Genomic DNA, 8,596 nt, shown 5'->3' with positions numbered 1-8,596 from the left:
TTTGTTTACTGCCTCGACTTGGCCATTACCCTGAGGGTAATAAGGCATCGAACTATTGTGAAACAAGCCTAACTGGGTTGTCAACTCAGTCATCATATAACAATGGAACTGGGAACCATGATCAGTGACTACATCCTCAGGGACTCTGAACCGTGTAATTACATGATTGAATAGGAATTGCACAACTGTCTTACCGTCGTTAGACAATGTAGGCATTGCTTCGGCCCATTCCATAAAATAATCGACGGCAACGATGATATACCCATGCCCCCCGGCCAAGTGATGGTTATAGGTCATAAAATAAATGCCCTATTTAGCAAAAGGGTCGATGGTAATGACAGGATGCAAAAGGGAAGGTAGCGCACGCATCTTCCCCTGGTAAATTTGACATGCGTGACAGGAGCGGACAACTAGAATGAAATCCTTGAAGATGAAGGGCCAAAAGTAACCAACATGAAGAATCTTTTGGGTAGTATCATAACGAGACATATGACCACCACAAGCGCCAGAGTGGCAGTCATTTAAGACTTTTTCAGCTTCCTCGAAAGTCAGGCAGTGACGGATGACTGAATCAATGTCGAGATAGTATAAAGTGTCTCCAATAATATGATAGGGCTAAGAATGGTGGCGAATGCATCACCAAGCATCCTTAGACAAATCACGGTGGAATGAAGACATCTAGAGGTAAACAATAATGTCACCGTACCAGGGATTGAGGGTACTGATCAAGAAAAGCATGTCGTCCGGAATGTGGTCCTCTATCCGAGAGGGAGCAGAAGTAGACAGTAATGAGAAAAACAACTCAGCAAAGACCAGCGACTTCTTAGACTTGGCAGTGGTAAACTCCAAATCAAACTCTTGAAGGATAACAATCCATTTTGAGTATTTGCCCCCCAACAATTAACGTGATAGTATGTATGTCATCGGGTTGGTGTTATGAAACCAGCTCACAAAAAGATAGAAAAGAGAGATCCACGCCTTAGAATTCAGCCTCTTCGAGGGGGCAACCTCCTTTACATTACATAAATGAACAATTCTTGGATGATACAAATGAAAAGACCTCCTTTCTATATATAGGAGTCTAAGGGGTCATAACATAATCAGAGCCGACATAACAATAATAATGTAAGGGCACAATAATAACAATAGTGGGCTTCTATGGGGCACAATAGTAACAATATGGGCACTACATGGGTACAACAATATAATAAGTGGGTTATACTAATAACAATAAGGGGTTACACTAGTAGTATAGGGGCCTAACATGCCCCTCTCCTTCAAAAAGTGTTGTCCTCAACGCTTGAGTAGTTCTTGATGCTTCTATATAAAATTCTTGTCCTCCCATGTGGAATCTTCAGCGGATAAGTTCTTCCACTTGATGAGATACTCTGAAATTGATCGATTTCATAGTTGTCGGGTTCTTGTTTCTGTGATTGCTCCAGGTTCCAATATGATTTTTCCTTCCTCTTCAATTTCTGGCAATATTATTTGAATTGGGATCTTTTGCAACTTTTGAACAAGTGGCCATACTTCTTCGTCCTTCTTCCATTCATCCCTTGCTTCGTTTATCCAATCTAGTTGGATAATATAAATAGCACAAAACAATGCTTCCACATCCTCATCCTTGAAGAGTCTTCCCATTCGGTAAGGTCGCCATTTTTTAAGTGCATGTAGTATTGCCAACATTTCCTTCTCATAAATAGCTTGCTTGAGATGTAGCAGTAAAAATACCCAATCACCTACATCAAAACATTTTTCACTACAATGTTTATCTACCTGTTGTTTCGTTTGATTTTGCACCGAAGTGGCGCTATCCTTTAAAAGTTGGAGAACTTGTTGTTGATGCTTGATGTGATCTTTCACTTCTTGAACCTTTTTCTTCTTGATATGTCCTTCTATCTTTAGAGTTTGAGGAGTGGTAATTTCTTCCAATCCTTTACAAGATATGGTCAGATTCATTTCTTGATGCTCAATGTGATCTTTCACTTCTTGAACATTTTTCTTCTTGATATGTCCTTCTGTTGTGATAGTTTGAGGAGTGGTAATTCCGACCAGTGAATTACAAGATATGGTTGGATTCATTTCTTCTTTCTTGATGTGATCTTTCACTTCTTGCACCTTTTTCTTCTTGATATTTCCTTCTATCTTGAGAGTTTGAGGAGTGGTCATTCTTGCCAATAGTTTACAAGATATGTTCTGATTCATTTCTTCTTTCTCTGGGGTGGGGTCCTGGCGTATATCTTCTTCTTTTGTTGTTTCTTGATCCTTTTCTTCCTCCTCTTCATATTCTATGTAAAATAATTTCTTCTCAGCACACTTATGACCTTTAGTGCATTTGCTATCACAATTGTAACAAAGCCCTTTTTCTCTTTTTTCTTCCAATTGTTGTGGTGTAACCCTTGTAGGTTGTGGAAGGCTAGGAGAAACAACACTTCCATCTTTATAGTTGTGAGGGGTACACTTCCTGGTTTCCATAATTTTGCTTTCCACTATGTCACAAAGCCTTTTTACTCTTTCCAATTGTTGTGGTGTTGCTCTAAAGAAGGTGTTGCTCTTTGTATCCTCATAATGTGCTATCATTTCCTCCGTGAAAATTGACCACGTAACAAGTTGTTTACGAGAACAAAGCCCTTTGTACCATAAAAATTGATCTGGTTCTAAATATGAAGATGCAATACATACCTTTTGTAACAGTTGTACACCATGTATATCAAAATATTGCTCGATCTGAAGTATCCAATTTACCGGATCCTTGCCATCAAACTTCCTCATCTTGCTTTTTCTTGATTTTAGGAGCTCTACCTTGAAACGACTATAACTCTGTACTTTCGGATCTTTAAGTTCTAAAATTGTGACCTATAGTAGCCCTCTGTGTCCTCTTTCCAATGCCACTAGTCTGATCCAAATTGGATTCTCCAAGAAAGAGTTATGCACAATCTCCCAAGATGACCTGATTATAGACTATTTCAGTAGAGCGAACTTGTACGACGTGCCACGAGTCACTGTTTCAACCTTTGGATCTGAAAAATGCATAAAAGAAACTAAAGTCCGTCCTCTTTCTACACCTTCTTACGAAATTTCAATCCGATCCCCAGAGAGAAAGTTATGACGATTTTCCCCAGGTCACCTGTTTTGAGTGTAATTCAGGAGTCTGGAAAAAGACCAACTTCCTCAGATCATATCTCCACAAATATCGCGCGAAAAGCTCTGAAATTTGGACCCAAGGTTCAGTGCGATTTCTTCTCAAATGGGTTTTTTTTGCGACTTCTGAAACGTCACAGAAAAAAAGTTATAGCGAAAATGCCACGATGACCTGTCCGGAGCAGCGAAACCCTAGAATCCAAAGCTCTGATACCAAATGTTATGAAACCAGCTCACAAAAAGATAGAAAAGAGAGATCCATGCCTTATAATTCAGCCTCTTCGAGGGGGAAACCTCCTTTACATTACATAAATGAACAATTCTTGGATGATACAAATGAAAAGACCTCCTTTCTATATATAGGAGTCTAAGGGGTCATAACATAATCAGAGCCGACATAAAAATAATAATGTAAGGGCACAATAATAACAATAGTGGGCTTCTATGGGGCACAATAGTAACAATATGGGCACTACATGGGTACAACAATATAATAAGTGGGTTATACTAATAACAATAAGGGGTTACACTAGTAGTATAGGGGCCTAACAGTTGCAATCTGAAATCACGGTCATAGTGCGCAAAAAAATATAATGACGAAAACGTTGGATAGCTTGGACAACTACCAAGGCTAGCTTGTCGACATAAGCATAGCAAATTTCAGTGTCAAGAATGTTGCGGCTAATATAATATATGACGTGCTCGGAACCATCGTCGTTGTCTTGGACCAAAACCATACCAATGGTACTATCAGCAGCAACGATATAAAGTGAATAATCACGATGATAGTTGGGTGGAAGTAACAGGGGAGTAGAAACAAGAAGTGTCTGGAGTTACTCAAATGACCTTTGGGTGATGTCATCCCAAATAAATGGAGTGTCACGCTTAAGGAGACACGTGTAACATTAAGCAATTTCGGTATAGTTAGGATAAAATGATGCAAAAAATTAGCTTTCCACTGCAAACTCTGCAATTGATGAAATGAAGTAGGAGGTAGGAGATTTAGAATAGCTTTGACCTTGAGTGGATCGAGATGAATAACCTCCTTAAAAGTGACAAACCCAAGGAGTCTTCCGGATTCGATGCAAAAGACACACTTATGCGGATTGAGACGAATACGGTAATGTCTACAGTGAAGAAAGATTTGGCTGACGTGGTTCGAATGGTCTATTCATTTAGCTAAATGAGCTAGATGATCATTCAAATAAGGCTGAACAATGTTTCCAATGTCATGAAAAGCATAGGACATTGCTCGCTGGAAAGTTTCACTGGCATTCTTCAGGCCAAAAGGGAGGTTTTTGTAAGCAAAAGTACCCCATGGACAGATAAAGGCAGTTTTGTGCTGATCGGCAAGCGAAATATTGATCTGGTTATAACCAGAAAAGCCATCCATAAAATAGAATATCTCACTCTCAACACAGTTGTCGATCAACTGGTCAATAAAGGGAGTAGGATAATTGTCTTTTAGACATGCGTGATTGATATCACGATAATCAACACAAACCCTAATAGTGCCTTGTTTTTTGGTCACAGGGACAATGTGAGATACCCAGTCTATCAATGGAATGGGGTAAATGAACCCAGCCTTGAGAAGTTTTTCAAACTCTCCCTTAATGGTAGCGGCCTTTCTCGGGTGCACGGGACATAAACGTTGATGAACTGGTTTTGCACCAAGATACATAGGTATCTCATGTACCACAATACTCAGATCAATACCGATCATTTCTTCATACGACAAGGAAAACACATCGCGAAACTCTCAAAAAATGTCGGTGTAAAGCTGGATCTCCTCAGGAGAACAAGTCACTCCAATGTGAATATTTTCAACAAGCCCTGGTCTAACTGAGATGTTGATGGGCATGGTTTGCATAATATTTCCCATATTTCCCTCAGAAAAAACCTCATGAGTTAAGATGGGTGTCTAAAAAGGCTGAGAAGGAACATAGGAAGCAAACTTATCCAGACAGGCAGTCATGGCCCCATGGCCTAAGAGAAACAAGGAACGATGATGATTATCGACCCAAGGAGGATCATCAAAAGACATAGTCTCAAGAATCACATCATCAGAAGGAAATGTCTCTTGTAACAGATCCAGAGAAGCAATATCTCCAAGCCAGGGGGATTGCACATACGTGTCGAGAGATTCACTTGAAGGAGTAGAGTCAGAAGATGAAACTGAAGCAGAAACGATTTCAACATAGTTGAGCTCTGCAGGGCTCAATGGAATAACCTCACCCCATGAATCCACCTGATCGGTGGGGGAATCACGTAGGGATCAGGATTGATAGAGATCATAATAATAGAGGCGACATTAGGAGGTGGGAGTGAAAAAGCGCCCATAAGGGCAGGATCTTTAAAGAGTCCAGTGCCCACACCCTCCTAGGGAATACTGGTATTCTCCAGAAATGGAACATTGCCATTCGAGGAAGAGGAAGCGAAGAAGGACAACTGATCGACCATAACAATTTTCCCTTGATGAGGAAAATGGAGTACACAAAATATTGACGAAGCCACAACACGCATAGCATACGTCCAACTTAGACCCTACAAAAGGTTGTAAGTCAGATTAGCATCAACAACTTTGACTTTGACATCGACTATCTTCCCTTCCAAGGTGATAGGCAAGCACGGGAGAATACCAAATGGATGAGAATCTCTTCCATCAAAGGCTTCCAAGGTATTAGGAGATTGCCTCAAAGACGGGGAACCGATGGTCTTCCAACAAGCAACAAACATGATGCAAGTTGAGGTGCCTTCATCAATAACAGTACGATGAATATTCTTCGAGTTAATGATGACTTGAATGAGAAAAGCGATTTGATGAGGCAAACATGGTACATGATTTTCAAGATCAAATGTAATTAACTCGGAATCAACCGGATCAATGCCACCAATAGCAGATAGTAGAGACCTCCGTTGTGGAGGACAACTCTGGAGAACCTCCAACACGGACATAGCCAAAGGAGCTTGGGCTAGGTCCTCGACAATACTATAGTGTTGCGCAGCACGAGCATTAGGGTTATAGGAAGATTTCCGGAGAACACCCTTTGTAGGCAGTCTAATGATAGACTCAGTGTTGGGCTGTCCAATATGAAGAGGTCCAAAACTGGATGAAGGAACGTTAGAAGGTACTTCAAGTTCCTTCCTGGCGGACGGAGAATAATCTTTCGATCAAGTACTCACATGAATAGGGGTAGTCCCAGCCATAAAAACTTGGGAGCCAAAAGTGGAAGAGGATTGAGTCTGGTCTACCACCATTTGAGTTTTTTGGGAGGGAAAATGATCTTTAAGTACAGCAGGAGCCCTTGAAGTCCCCTTAAGCAAACGACTAACCTCAGACCGTCTAACAGTCTTTAGTGTAGTGATCCTCATCACAGATAAGAGAAGGATACTAAGGTTTGTGTTTAGAACCGTCATTGGCAGGAGTCTTAGGAGGTTCTTGCATTGGTGCATCAACCTTATTTTTTCCTTTCCCTTTCTTCTTACCTTTCGAAGTTTTCTCTACCATGGTAGGCTGAACGACATTAACTTTTGAGGTTTTCCCAGTATTAGATGTAGACTGAGAAGCATTTTCAACAGGAGCAATAGGTTTTTGCTTCACAGGAGTCGTGGAAGACTTTCAGGAAGATTGGGCAATGAAACTGATAGCAGCATCGACAGAAGGCATCGAGGGGGCTTTAGAAGTTCCAGGTCATGGAGCATCAGGTAAGACATCATAAAGCGTGCCAGATTGGGAATAGACCAAATCAAGATACTTAGTACGTGTGATGGCTTGCTCTTCAGTAACACATGCCCCCATAACAATATCTCGGGCTATTGAACCGAAAAAAGAGGTAGTAAACCAGTTAGTCAGAAGCTGATCAGGGATCTAGAACTTAATCAAATGACGCCACCTTCTCCATTCATGAATATGATCAGAGATTTGGATAGCCGTGTCCTGTTTTAGAGAAGTAAGGAGATGCGTTCTTGTTTCATAGCGAATCGGTAACTGAAAATGGGTAAGAAATTCCATCGCAACAGAGTTGAAGTCTTGGAAAGTTCCACGAGTGAGTTCAATATATCATTTCATAGTGGAACCAGTAAGAGTCCTCTGAAAAAGAAGGAGACGGATAGAATTTTCAAGCCATGAGTTAGATGAACACCAAAGGTGATAAGTCATAACATGCGCTTGGGGATCCTCTCTAGATTTTCCGTCAAATTTAGGACAATCACAGGGAATCTTGGTTAGAACTGGTGGCCAATATTGATTATAAAGTATAGGGCTATTTACCAACTTCGACACATCGGGCAGTTCCAAAGTCGCAAGAAAAGGTAATTGGGGGTTAAAAGACATCATTGGCCTTTGATAAGGGCCAGTGTTAGGGTTCCAACCAGAGCCTTGTTGCCCCCATGGCTTTTGTCCATAAGGGTTAAAGTTGGGTGGATTAATGCGATAACCTGGTTGTTGACCCGGATTTTGACTACCAACAAACCATTGGTTACCAACTTGACCAGCAGGGGCAACATATGGTTGCTAAAAATTATGATAAGAATTAACCTGAGGTCACTAATAGTTCTAATAAGGAGCACCCTGAGGTTTCCCTTGGGGTTGTTATGGTACTTGGAGATCGTATTGCGGTTGAGGTCCAAACTGTGCCTGGGGCCCAGGTTGCATCTGATAAACAGGTTGGGCTTGGAATATAACCAAAGTATGGGGACCGGGTTGAGTTTAGAGTCTAGCCTGAGTCTGGAGACTGGGTTGAGTGCCCGGTTGACTAAGAGTTGGATTAACTTGACCAGACTGATGTCCTTATTGGAACTAGGGCTGACCCAACTGACTAAAAGGTTGGCCTTGTTGGAATTGAGGTTGACCTATCTGACCAGAAGGTTGGCCTTGCTGGGCAATAGGTTGGCCTTACTGAAATTGAGGTTGTCCTACCTGACTAGATGGTTTTCCTTGCTGGGCAACAGGTTGGCCTTGCTAGAATTGAGGCTGACTTGGCTAACTAGAAGGCTACCCTGAATAAACAAAGGGAGAACTTGTGGAGGCGAAAGGCTGTCCCTGAAAGAGTTTTCCTTGCAAGCCAGACGGTTGTCCTTGAAAAGGTTGCCCTTGCAAACCCAAAGGTTGTCCTTGCAGGCCGTGGTAACTAGTATGATTCCAGGCAACCAAAAGAGAAACATAATTCTCAACTGGGACCCTCGGAGTAAGAGACCCAGTGTAATAAATATGAGCTCCACGGTGATCATAGTAGAGTGGAGGGTAATGCGGAACGGAAAACAATTGAGAACCTGAAGGGTTATGAGTCAAATTTTGAAGAGAAAACAGGTACTGCTCATATGAAAATCCCACCGAAATGGAATTTGAAGAGATCAGTACATTACCTGTAGGTTGACCGACCCCAGAAACCAGAGGCGAAGGACCGCTGCCAGCGGGTGTGGAAGATATCCCAGTAACAGTATTAACTATCGAAGA

This window comes from Pinus tabuliformis, chromosome 3_1 (genome assembly GCF_031772625.1).
Source record: "Pinus tabuliformis cultivar Carrire ecotype Pingquan chromosome 3_1, CPIR1, whole genome shotgun sequence".
Taxonomy (NCBI): domain Eukaryota; kingdom Viridiplantae; phylum Streptophyta; class Pinopsida; order Pinales; family Pinaceae; genus Pinus; species Pinus tabuliformis.
Note: the sequence above shows the minus strand (reverse complement) of the source record.